Consider the following 13,667-nt stretch of genomic DNA (forward strand, 5'->3'; position numbering starts at 1 on the left):
TATTTTTCTCTGCAGAAAAATGTTTTCCTGGAATGTGACTATGTGTGTACATGTTTAGAATAAATGTTATTCCTGATTAACATTAACAAAGAAAGAACAGTCATCCACTTGTAGTCCTTTCCTTGACCTTCCCTTCCTTTATTCCTTGCTTTATTTTCCTGATTTATGCTGTTATTGTTTCATTCACACCGTTATTGTGCCCAAGCAGGGGTGCAAGAATTAGCATCAGAAATTTCTACCCTTGCAGGGGAAATTACTTGGCTTGGTCCCACTCCGCTTTAGGTTGCTGGGTTGGTAAAGTGGATTAGATGGTTTAACAGAAAACCTGTGGCTTCCAATCACATCACTTCTGCTCTCTAACCAGTGAAGTCCAACACGCCCATCCATGACCAGCCATACCTCGCCTATCCAAACTGAAAATAAAGAGATATTCCCTGATATTCAGCTGTTGGTCATCAGGCAATCTCCCCCTTTCTGCAATACTATAGTAACTAATTAATTATTAATGAATGAAATTGTTCCAAGAAAATGAAACATTACTACAACTATTTTAATGCCCCCATGATTATTCTAAGTGGTTGCTTGAAGTAGTACCTTTATCATGGGAGAGTTAGGTGTTTCCAATGTTACTGGAACTGAGATTGGGATTGTAGATATACTTCCAAGCCTTGATGCTACATCTTTGAAATGACAACTGTTCCCCTTTCTTCAAACTACAGCTTTTAATTGCGTGATAAACTCTGGAAACTGTAGCAGGGTGTTCAATGTTTCAGGACTTTTTCTTTACTCCAGAGGATGTGATATTAAACTTTACACATCGCTGCCATGGATTTGGAAATGGAAAAATTATCACAGTGCATAAAACAAGTGGTGGTGGGTGTGGGGTTGGTGGGTTTGGGTGATCTCAGAGGGGGTGCAGGTTCTGAACATCCACTGAGCCGAGGTACTGGTCTGATCTGATCTATCTTGCATTAGTGGGCAGGTGGCTATTTTGCAAAATGAGGCATTGGAGGAAAGATAAGGGGATGTTGGAGTGTTCTGTATGGGACTCTCGTCAAGTCTCACGAAGCACCCGTTCAAAACATGGCAGTGTTCAGATCTGATGGGGGTGTGAGAAAAGCAAGAAGTCTGTACTCTCATCTGTAGAAACATGGCCAAGTGCACCTCAAATCATAGGAGATAATCAAATACGCCCATAGAATGAACTGAGTTACATAGCACATCTGTTTATTCATATGATCTTCCATCACAGAAACAACTATTTGGCTTGTAGATTCAAATGAAGCCAAAGTATTTGTGTAAAACAATTATTGCCAGTAAATGCCTTCAACCATTTAAGGAAATTATTTTCATGAATGCCGCTTTGAAGAAAATATTAGCTTTGGCTCATATCTTCCTTCAATAGCACTCATTTTGCCTTAAACCATAATCCCTTATGACATTACTATTTTTCCCTGTACCAGTCCTATCACAGGCCTTTTCTTTCACACTTCCTTTCTGTCCCCCATATTTATCTTTCATTTATTGAACGTTCATGATTCTGAAAAAGCCTTTTTTTTCCTATTCCTAATCACCCTTGAAAAGTTGAGCTGCCTACTTGACCCACTGCAGTTCTCTTCAGAAAGGTACTCCCACTTAGATAATTCCAGGGATAAGAGCAAGTGACAATGAAGGAACAGGACTATACGTCCAAGCTAAGATAGCTTTTGATTTGTAAGGTGGAAATAGCAGGTACTTCCAAGTACCAGTTGTGTTTGTTCTTCCAGGTTGGAGAGGTTGTGGATTCGGAAGATGCTGTTGAAGAAAGTGCCATCTGCAGGTGGTTTACACTGCAATCACTGCATTGTTTAAGGTGTCAGTCACACAGGCTGCTTTGTCTTAAATGTTTTTCAGCTTCTTTGGTTTAGTGGCATTGACATCCAACCAGGCAAACTGAGACAATTCCATTGTACTCCTGGATTAACTATTGTTGATGGTTATGAGGTTTCAGGGAAACAGGAGATGAATCATTTACTGTCTGATGCCTTGACTCTGATCTCAATGTTTATGTGATTGGTCCAGTTAAACTTCCGGCCTGCGGTGATCCTCAGAATGTAGATTATAAGGTCTTGGCAATGGTGCTACCATGGAATCTCAAAGGTTATACTCTCTCTTGGAGATGTTTAATGCTTGGCATCTGTGTGACATAATTGTTACTTGCCGTGCCTGAGTTCTGCCAAGCTCATGCTGCATAAACTGCTTCATTCTCTGAGAAGCTGTGAATGGAATTAAACATTGTGTAATCATCAATGAGTAATCTTTTTCCCTACATTATCAAGGAGAGAAAGCCTTTAATAAACAGCCAGAGATTGTTGGGCCTAGAACACTGCCCTGAGGAGCAACTTTTGCATAGGTGAAGCACAAGTGGCTCAATTTCTCTCTCCACAGATGAAGAAAGAATATTTCTGGCATTTTCTCATTTCATTTCTTAATAATATTTTAATATGAAGGTTCCAATATAATCCCTGCACAGATCCAATAGGCAGAATGGCCTCCTATTGTGAGATAAATTTCTATGAAGATTGCGTATCTTTTAATCATAAACCACCTCTTCATTGTGCAATTCTATGGCCAGAACATTTCACGCAAACAAAAGACTTAGAAGATCACCATAGCAACCATGTTAGCAACAAATGTTCTCTGCAGAAATATCATTGTATTCAATTTTTGCTGCAGCTTCATAAAAAGGTATGACAAGAGAGAAGTATATGACCAGTATAAAACAGAGAGTTCTTTTCCTGGAATAGAATTGAAATTAAAGTGAGGGAACATTATGTCTGCATTAGTGTTGAGAACATATTCTATATTATAGTTAATGGAGCTTTCACTTTCAGTTTTTGGGAATACTAATATCCTCTTATCAACAAGATAAACCACACAGGGTTAGGGTTGGATGGATGGAGGTGGTGGTGTGTGGGTTGAGGGGTACCTGTTGGTTGCAGCTGGGCCTAATACAGTCTTCACATGCACTTCTCATCAGAAGTGACTAGTGAGGAATTAGAATCGAGAGCCTTATTTTATTTGCCCATGTCTCTTAATGTGCTGTGATTCCCCTCACACCACCTTGCCTGATATAACATATAACCAGAATTAGAACTATGGAACATATGTCTTATGCTTATAATATTATATGCTAATATTATTGCAGAAAATGCAATTATTACTGCACAGAATAATTTTGAGTTTAAGACAATATCGAATCTAAATTTGAAGGAACTGGAAAAAATGGATGTTGGACTCAATAGTCTGTTTACTCATGCCTCTTGATCCATTACTGAATGCACATAAAATTCATATAGCAACCTCATTTATTATCATGATTCCAGCAACCAGCCAGCACTATCCTGCTATTTATTGCCTTTACATATGACCAGAAGGCTTAATTTGATGAGTGGCTGGCACCATTCAAGCCAGCTGGTGATGATTAAAGCCAGTATGCACCACTTTAAGGGGAGGTATTCTGTGGCTGTGGTCTTGGAATTTAATTCAAGGCTTCAGCAGCTCCTTCAAGGAAATACAGACCATTGGGGAGAAGCAAGCATGCTAACTTTCTGGTATGTTTCTGGAGGCCTTGCTCGGGGAGATGGAGAGGAGAGAAAAGCTCTCTGTCTGGGTCCAGCAACACAACTGGGCACAAAGTCAGATCGCAATAAGAGGACGGGGCAATTGAGGTGAATGATAGGAGCTTATGGACAAAGAAATGTGATACAAGAACAGCTTCAAACACTTGGTCAAAATCAGAGAATACTCAATCAAATCCCATCTCCCATCAATGACACCACTGGCCTCACACAATGCTCAATAAAATAAAACTCCACCAATCACCTACCAATAATTCCAATTAGTGCTCAGACTTAGTAATCAAATACACAACCCCTCACACACTTACTATTACTCCAAGCCTCATAACTATATCTCATTTACACACTCAATTACTCAACCATGGCAGGCACCACCACACTGCAAGGCACTCACTACAACAAGTCCTTTTTACAAGAGGAGGTTGTACACAATCAGAACTATTAGCAACTGATAGGAAACAGCTGCCTTCCATTGCTCAACCCCCAGGAGAATAGCTGGCCACATTGCAGAGGTCATGACTGTGTCTCCAATCAGCTTCAGTGCCAAGATCATAAAGAATAACAGTACTATTCTAACTAATTCTCTTCCTCGTATCTCTCTTCACTCAATCCCAATCTCTTGCGACTTACAAGCTTCAGCTGATATAAACAAATCTCTTGCATGGTTTTCTATCCTATCACCACAACCTTTTACCTTTCAGAAAGCCAGGAGGTCTCAGCTGGCCAAATTGTAATGGTTGAGTAGCAGGAGAGTGATGATGAAGGTATGCCATCCCGTGATCAGACACTTGCAACCATCGTATCAGATAACAGCACTGTGTATGGCAGAGGTTTTTATGGATACAGAATGTGCATCTGGTAAGTAACCAGGCATGAGTAGTTTCCAGCCATCAGAGCAAAAAACAAAGTCAACCCAGAAGATAGATCCAGGGAGGGCAAGTAGCACCCCAGTTTTGCTATAGAGCTTTTTGATGGGTATCATGCAGGGAAAGACTGATAGAAATGGGCAATAAAATGCTGAGCATATTGGCAGGTCTTCTAGAAAGCATGTATGGAATGTCAACGAGAATGAAATGTTCACTTTCAACCTTGCACTAGGCGGTGGTGGTCAGTTCCTTTTCAACACTGTGGATCTTCCAGTGGGCAATATTATATGGCCAATGTCATAGCTTGAAGAGCTACATAAACAGACACCACCCAAAGTTTGAGTGTTGTGGAGAAAGCCTCGATGTCTGCCGAGCAGGCTCAGAATTCTGCAATTCTAGCTTTGGATACCAGTATTCAAAAGGCACATGGGATATTGAGCCACTAGTCAGCTCTCCAACAGGTTACAGTGATTACCGAAGCACTGCCCTGCGGAGTAACAGAAAGAAAAGTCTGTTGTACGTTCTCAGGATAACACTACTGCTCTGCCATTGTCTTGCTCTGACTTGACAGCTAACTCACCAGGTTAATGTCGCTCGTAATAACAGTGTAGGCTAAAGCCAAGCCTTCTATGCCCAAACAGGTTCAAGATACTATCTGCTGCACCCTCCACAGTGTATTGGTGGAAGTCAGCAGCCTTCCACCAATACACTTTAGCCACTGTGTGCTCACTTCATTAGAGCCACCAAAAGCTATCCAACATCTGGCATTAATGATGAGCATTAAGGGGATATTCAAGAATCTGTAGTTGATATTTCTATGATTTCTGTCATGGCTGAATGCAAATTGTTGTTTGGAATGTTGATCTGGTGTTATATTTAATCATAGTGTTAAGGCAAACCCTGAGAGAGTCAGCAATAGAGATGGGATAAGAGAGGAGGGGGTAAAATGGGACTGGGATGGAATGGGGAAAGGAAATTTTGCATTAAAACCATAATCTAATTTCCTAAAAGACCAACAAATGTGACCTGCTTCCCTTCTGCTCCTCCTGTACTTCCTACTCCCATCTGCTGGCAAACACTGAATGTGCATTAGCATTGGGTTGGGGATGATGCACATGTAGCAGTGGGTATGGAAGTCCGCTCTGCAATATACTGCAAGATGCCACCAGAGCAGTCAGGCAGTGGAAGTATTGCTTGAGGACACCAATGGTTTGGTCCTTCATGTTGTGGCTGGCAGCATGGTCCTCATTGGATGAGAGATTCACTTCCGTTCATGGCATTTGGAGCGAATTTCAGGAGCCTTTGGAGTGAATTTGGAGAGGGTCAGAGGATAGTATTTGTTCTCAAACAACCACTCTTTGGACAGTTCAAAGAGTTGGCCCAGTGGACAATGCAGGATAAATGAGCCAAGACTGTCTACCTGACCCCACAGAACTGCTGCTGCTTTTAGTTTTGCAGCATCTGGAAAGTGCTCTATTTACAGCTTCAAAATAAAAGGAGCACTTCTCATTATTTACACTGAAATAAATTGACCACAGTTTTTAACATCCACTTCATCTGTTACTACCTCTGTATCATAATGCCTAAATCACAATGCTACAAATGGAGACACAAGAGACTTCAGATGCTGGAACCTGGAGCATAGAAACAAACTGTTGGAGGAACTCAGTGGGTCAAGCAGCAAACTGTGGGAGGAAAGAAAGTGTCAACATTTCAGGTCCAGACCATGCATTAGGAGTGAGAATGGAGAGGGAAGATAGCTGGTATAAGGAGGACAAGGAGAGGAGTGAGACAGGGACTGGTAGGAGATAGGTGGACTGGTTGTGTCATCGCCATGATTCTTAATAACAGTGTGATCTGAAAGAGTAGTTTTGAAACTACTCTTTGAAATTTGCTACCAGCATTTCCCACTCTGTGATAATAATCCCACAGCCCCTTCCTCCAACATGCACCCCACCTGTATCCTAAATTGTCAAGCAGCCCACTCTCATCTCCACTGAGAATAAGGATTACATTCTCACCCATCCACATAACTGATAGCAACGCCCTTCTACAAACACCACAATTTTTCTCTGTTCTAGCTCTCTGAACAATCAGGAAGGTTGCCATGAAGAAATGGGCATTAAATTTCTCAAGAATTTTGATGCTTTCAAAAATATTGATGATATTTTAAAATGTTGACATAGTTTTGTTTTTTTACTGATATCTCATTTGCTGCGCATACACTTACTAAGAGTTCACTCTGAGTAAAGTAAATGATTTTCAAAGCAAAAATGTGGTGTCATACATTATTTGTTGGCTTTGATGCACTGGTTAGAACAGAACCAATGTTAGGAAATTAAGATAAAAGCTTATGAGACATATTGCTTTCCAGATGCTGCTTGGCTGGCTGAGTTCTTCCAGAATTTTCTCTTTTTGAGTCATATTGTATAACAGTCTGTAGGAGAGCAGAAGCTAAATGATCACGCAACAGCCTGTAATGAGAAGCTGAAATGTTGCACAGCTCTGAGGTCCTGAGAAAGTATAAACTAGAACAGAAGCTAAACTGGAAGCCTCTTGCCAAGAAGGAAACCAAAAGTGCAAGCTCCACTTGGATTCCACTGCTATTTCATATGCACCCAGCAGTAACATCTGGTTCAAGCTAACAAAGGATTGATTTAATATTTTCACAAACCCTTAAAGAGCGATGTTATTTATTTCCACTGCTGACCACATCAAACACTGAATTCATCGCATAACATTGGGAGAAAATAAATTCAATTACTGTTTAGATATTTCATTCAGGGAAGCAGTGCTTTCCCCAAGTGGCATTTGAGTTTGCAAGAGTGATGATTTACATTGATGTCTAGATTATAAACTACTGAGACCAAGTAAAACAGGGTTTCTGCTCTGTGTTAAAAAATCACCTGGATAAAGAGCCAAAAAAACTTTTATTTTTTTTAACTATCTACCTCCATGTGGCTGAAATAACTTCCCATTTTTCTCTCCATTGCTGATTCTGAGCTGTTTCTTCTCACATTCATCCTGCAGTGGCTTTCTCCTTATATAGGCTTCCCTGCATTACTTACTGAGCAGAGCATTTTGTTAAATGATAGATCACAGATCATGCATTTGGTTTAGCTGGAAACAGGCAAGCACTGATTGGGCCTAGCTACCTATCTGTTGATGCAGCCAACTGATTATGTGTAGCTTTGGTATCTGCCAACCATATGCATGTACAAATTAGGAATAAGAGGAGGCTACTGAGCCCTCAAACCTGTTCCACCATTTAATAAGATCATGGGTTGACCTGATTGTAAGTTGTCTACCCACAGTAACAATTCACCTCCTTACCCGTCCTGTATCTATCTGCAACCATCTTAAAAATATTCAAATACTCTACTTTCACAGCCTTTTGAAGAAGAAAGATCCAAAGACTCATGATCCTCTCAGAGAAAACATTTTGTTTTATATCTGCCTTAAGTGGATGACCCTACATTTCAGATAATGATTCCACATTCTAAATTCTCCCATCAAAGGAAACATCTTCTCCACTTAAACCCTGTCATATCATTTATGGGTTATTTGTCTTCTGAGGTTTACATATATATTAATAGGGCATAGAACAATTTCATGTAACTGTCACTAAAGTTTAAGGCAAGTGACGGTAGCGTAATGGTTAGCGTAACACTATTACAGCGCCAGCGACCCTGGTTCAATTCCAGCTACTGTCTGTAAGGAGTTTGTATGTTCTCCCCATGTCTGCATGGGTTTCCTCCAGGTGCTCCCATTTCCTCCCGCATTCCAAAGACGTGCAGGTTAGGAAGTTGTGAGCATGCCATGTTGGCACCGGAAACGTGGCGACACTTGCAGGCTGCCCCCAGAACACTCTACACAGAAGATGCATTTCACTGTGTGTTTCAACGTACATGTGACTAATAAAGATATCTTATAAGTTGAAATGATCAATCTGAGGAGATAAATTGTTGGATAAAAATGGTGCATGCCAGAAACACAATGGCCTAGATATTTGAATGTATGTGAAAATTCATGAGTTGGGTCCCGAGCTGCCAAGTGATTATGGGGCTCAGTTACATCTCATCGCACTTTGGTTCTTTGATTCATGTTGGTCTGCTGCAACCCTTTTTCTCAAATCAAATAACTCAGCTTGTCAAGAAAAAGTTAATTTTTATAGCATCCATCTTTCTATTGATAGAATAAGCTTGGTTGTTTGCTCCATGTATTCTCTGCCAAGGACTGAAGCATCAGTGGTGTATTCTCAGGAAATCAACATTCATGTATCATAGAATCACAGCAACACACGGCACTCACAGAGGCCATTCAGCCTCTTGTGCTCAACCCAACTCCATTCACCTCATTACGACAGTGTTGCTGGCAAAGCCAGCACTTATTGCTCACACCTAAAGGAACCACCTATACAAATGACAGCAATCCTTCTAGTGAAGACACACTAACAATATTTTTATATTAAAAATTCCAGGATTTAGACTAACAAGTGGAATGGCAATATATTTCGAAGTTAGGATAGTGTGTAATTAAGTGGTTGTATTTCCATGTGTATGTTGTCCTTATTTTACTGATAGAGGCTATGGATTAGTGAGGTGCTATTGAAGTCGTCTAAGCCAGCAAAAATTGTGCATTTATAGGTGCACACTGCACCTATAGTGCTCTGGTGATGGAGGGAATATCTGAGCGGTGGTTGGGACATAAATTAACCAGGCTTTGTCCTGAATGGTGATGAGTTCCTTGAATATTATTTGATCTGCACTTCTCCAGGAAAGTGGAGAATACTTTTGAGCAAGATGGAGCCAGAGTGTGGTGACTCGTTGCAAGCTGCTCTCTACAGATCTACTCATTACCCTTACTATAATCATTCTACACCTTTAAATTTAAATTCTATGTCACTTACTATTACTAATAATGTCCTTTTAAATCTTCTTACAGGGCTGGCGACCTGCACTGCACTTCCTCTGTAGCTGTGACACTTTACTCTGTACTGTTATTGTTTTTACCTGTACTACCTCAATGCACTCTGTACTAACTCAATGTAACTGCACTGTGTAATGAATTGACCTGTATGATCGTTATGCAAGACAAATTTTTCACTGTACCTTGGTACAAGTGACAATAATAAATAATACCAATATTCCATTAAGAGCTTGACTTCTGCCATCTAGATCGTGGAAAGGCTTTGGGATGTCAAGAGGTATGTCACTCATCACAGGATTCTGACCTGTCTCTTGTAGCTACAGTATTTATATGACTGATCTAAATTAGTTTCTGGGAAATGATAATCCTCAGAATATTGAGGGTGCAGAATAGCAATGATAATTCCATTGAATGTCAAAGGTAAATGCTTGGACTCTCTTTTGTTGTAGATGGCTATTGCCTGACACTTTTTGATGTGAATGTTATTTGTAATTTATTAGCCCATGTGTGAATGTTGTCTAAGTCTTACTACATACAAAGACTACTTCATATGCTAAGGAGCTGGAAATGGAGTTGAATTTTGTAATCATCAGCAAACTTAACACTTCTGATGGAAAGAAGGTCTTTGCTTAAGCAGCTGAGATGGTTGGGCCATGAAGAACTCCTATAGCGATGTACTGGGGATGGGATAGCTGATCTCCAACAATAACTGACCTCCAAAATCTTTCTTTGTGCAACATCCAGCTCCAACATTGGAGCATTTTCCATTTGATGCCCATTGATTCAGTTTTACAAGAGGTGCCACACTGGATCAAATACTGCCTTGTATGCTACAGGTAGTAACCCACACCTCACTCCTAGAATTCAGCTTTTCAGTCAAGGACAAAGCCTATGGCAAGGCCTGGATCTGAGTGGTTCTGGCAGGACCCAAACTGGGCAGCAATGAGAAATAATTGGGGAGTAATGTCACTTAAAACTACTGTTAACCACATTTTATTCACTTTGTTGATGATTGAGAGATTCAGTCCAACAGTAATTAACTTTGTTTGAATGGGCATAGCATTTTGGATGGATGCCAGTATTGTAATGTACTGGAAAAGCTTGGCTGGAAACCACAGCTAGTTCTGAAGATCAAGCCCGCTCTTTCACCACTCTTCCTCTGTAAGTATATACCCAATTCCCTTTAACAGTTACTACTGAATCTTCTTCAATTATAATTTCAAGCAATACATTCCATGGGTTTGATTGATCATCTGTTGATAGGCAGTAGTCTGCTGAGTTTTTAGGGAGCTTCCCTGGAACCTGAAGGATCATGTTGTGCCACAATTATAAGTCTGACAAGCTGTCAGTAGATTTCATTTCTTCTTTCCAGCAGAAAATAACTTTGTGAAGAATGGTGCCAGCATGTTACACCAATAGGGGATGACTTAGTCTATGCTGCAGGCTGCATTTTCTACGCTTTGAAACCTCGACAAAACACTCTTCCCACTAAAAAGGTGGCGGTGAATCAGATGCCTCCCTTTTTGAACTTTGTCACAATCATAGCTTTTTCAAGGTTCCATGTTATATCCTCTCTTCCCAGACATGGAGAAGATGCTTGTGTGAACCTCTTTGTGATTGAATCTCTTCACTGCCAAGTGTTAAAACTTCAGCAGGCATACCTCTGCTCCTGAGGCCTTGTTATGTTTTCAGATAGAATATTCGATTTCTTGTTGTTCAGGAGTGGCCGAAAGGCTGGCCCAGCTAGATTTCTGCAGGATGAAATGTTTCTTCCAGCAGGCACTGACTGCCTCATTGTCCCTAATTAGTTCACCTCTATTTTTCACTCTCAGGCGGGTTTGGGTCTTAAATGTTTAGGTTGCAGAAGGCCTTCACATTTCTGAAAAGCCCATGCATGACATAGAGCCCGCCGAGCCGTTTGTCCTCTCTCCTTTCTCCTTTTCCTTAGTTCATGGGTTTTCTGCTGGGCCTTGGCCGCCTCCCTGTAGAGCTGTACCTTTTCCCTTGAGAAAACGCGGACCTTCCAATCCAGGAAAACCTTAGGTTTGCGCAAATTAATTGGTCGGTCTCCTGGCCAAACTTATCAAATCAGTCCTGGTCCCTCCTGTTGGAGAAGCCTCGAGGCCCTGCACAGGTTCCAGTTATAATGGACTTGAGAGAAGCCCACACCCTGTGGATACCCTGTGGCTCCTGTTGGCTGGGAGTTGACACATTGTCTGTGAAATGGTGTCTGAGAAGAACCACTTTTGTAGGGTCCTTGAATGCTTCGATATTGAACATCCTGTGGAAACACTTCTGTTGATGATATGTTGGCGCCACATTGATGGAGATAAGAATGCAGATCAGGCAGTGTTAGTCCAAAAGTCATCAGAACCTGTCATGACATGGATGATGTGGACATCTTTGTAATTCCTTGCTTGGACCATGAAATGGATAAACAGGTACCAGTACTTGGACTGGAGATCTTTCTGATGAACCAGGGTGTTTTCTATGACATGATCTTGCTCCAAGCATTTTGACAGGAGGAGGACCCTGTGGAATTATCCTTTCGTCTTCCTTCCTTGCCGATCACATCTTGCCAGAGGTTGCATCTCCTTCCACCTTGGCATTAACTACCGAAGGGTCTCCCTGTTGTCTGTCACAAGGGATGTCATTGCCAGGAATGAAAAATGCAGAGAGCAGTACCAGCCACCATACATGGCCTTTTTCAACCTCACTAATACCTTTGTCTCCATCAACTGAGAGACTCCATGGACCACTCTCCTCAAATTCAGTTGACAACAAAATTTTGACTTCATTTCATGTTTTGTCCATGATTCAAGCCATGGTACGGACAAATGGATCTGCAACAGAGCTAATCCCAGTGAATACAGATGAGAATCATGGCTGCATCATTATCCAATAGTTTCTCAACTCAATCTTTCTCACGGTGATGTTTCATCTCACCTCCAGCAAACCTGCTGCGGGAGTGGAGCTAATCTTCATGCCAGATAGGAAACTGTTCAGCCAATAGCAAGCACATTCTAGAATCAATGTCACCTGACCCTCACTAGTCAATCTGCAGTATCCCAACAAAAACATGCTTTTACATATTCAGAGACCAAGCCCCAAGCCGTCATTGACTCATTCACTGAGAATACGAGACGACGAGCCTTACATTTACCATCGTCAAGCTGCCCCCATACTACAATATTGCCCTCCCATAATGTAGAGCCACTACGAGACACTGGAAGATGTGAACTACTTTCCGTTCCTCTGGAGTCACCTCTTCATGAAGGTAGACACCAATGATGAAATTCACCATCACCTTCAATGCACTACCACAGCCTTTGGTTGACTGAGGAGAAGGGTACTTGACCTGATATGAACGCCTTGGTCTACAGGACAGTGGTGATCCTTGTCCTCCTGTATGCTTCTGAGACCTGAACTATCTCTAGTAGCCATCTCAAGGCATGAAAGATGGTCTTAACACTTCCTCAGCAAAATCCTCCAAATCACTGGAAGGGAAAATGAATACAGTCAGATGGAGACACAAGAGGGTGCAGCTGCTGGATCTGGAGGAAAAAAAAACAAACTGCTAGAGGAACTCAGTGGGTCAAATGGCTTCTGTGGAGACAGAGGGATATTCGACGTTTGGGGTTGAGACTCTGCATCAGGATTCGGTGTCTTCTCCCAGACAACAACCTTGGCATTGAGGCCCTGGTTACTATCAGTCGGCTAGGTTGGATTGGCCCTGTCATTCACATGCCCAACACCAGATTCGTGAAACAGACACTACATTCTGAGCTCTGGGAAGAATTAACAGGTAGAGGGAAAGATTTAAAGATGTGCTGAAAACCTCCTTAAAAAATGCAACATCCACACTGACTTCTGGGAATCCCTGGCCCGTGACCGCTCAAGGTAGAGAAGGAGCATTCGGAATAGTATTGACAAACTCACATCCAAGCACTGGCAGCACACAGAAGCCCTGCAAAGATTTTGGAAGGAGTGAACTGCCTCACAAACCACCTGCTCGCCCACCCCGTCGTCAGTCACCTCCTGCCCCATCTGTTGGGGAGTCCGCAGTTCCCACGTTGGTCTCATCATTCTCCTCAGAACCCACAAAACTAGAGTGGAGGCAAGTCATCCTCGATCCCAAGGGACTGCCTAAGTGGAAAAAAAAGCAATGAATCATGAGAATCATTTACTTCAGGTCTCACCTCATTTGCAGGCTTGTTATGGATTTGCAGCATCTCCTCCATTACTCCTTGTA

The 13,667-nt window shown here is 41.6% G+C and overlaps 1 protein-coding gene across 1 annotated transcript in view; it reads right to left on the reverse strand.

The window, feature by feature from the left end:
• LOC127573806 (rho GTPase-activating protein 6-like) overlaps positions 1–13,402 on the reverse strand; it is a 76,145-nt gene extending 62,743 nt beyond the window's left edge. Inside the window, exon 1 of the mRNA XM_052022312.1 lies at positions 13,355–13,402. The gene's annotated coding sequence lies outside the window, so the exon portion shown is untranslated. The remainder of the gene's footprint in view (positions 1–13,354) is intronic.
• Positions 13,403–13,667: the final 265 nt, after the last annotated feature.

The sequence above is a fragment of the Pristis pectinata genome, chromosome 8, assembly GCF_009764475.1.
Source record: "Pristis pectinata isolate sPriPec2 chromosome 8, sPriPec2.1.pri, whole genome shotgun sequence".
Lineage (NCBI taxonomy): Eukaryota > Metazoa > Chordata > Chondrichthyes > Rhinopristiformes > Pristidae > Pristis > Pristis pectinata.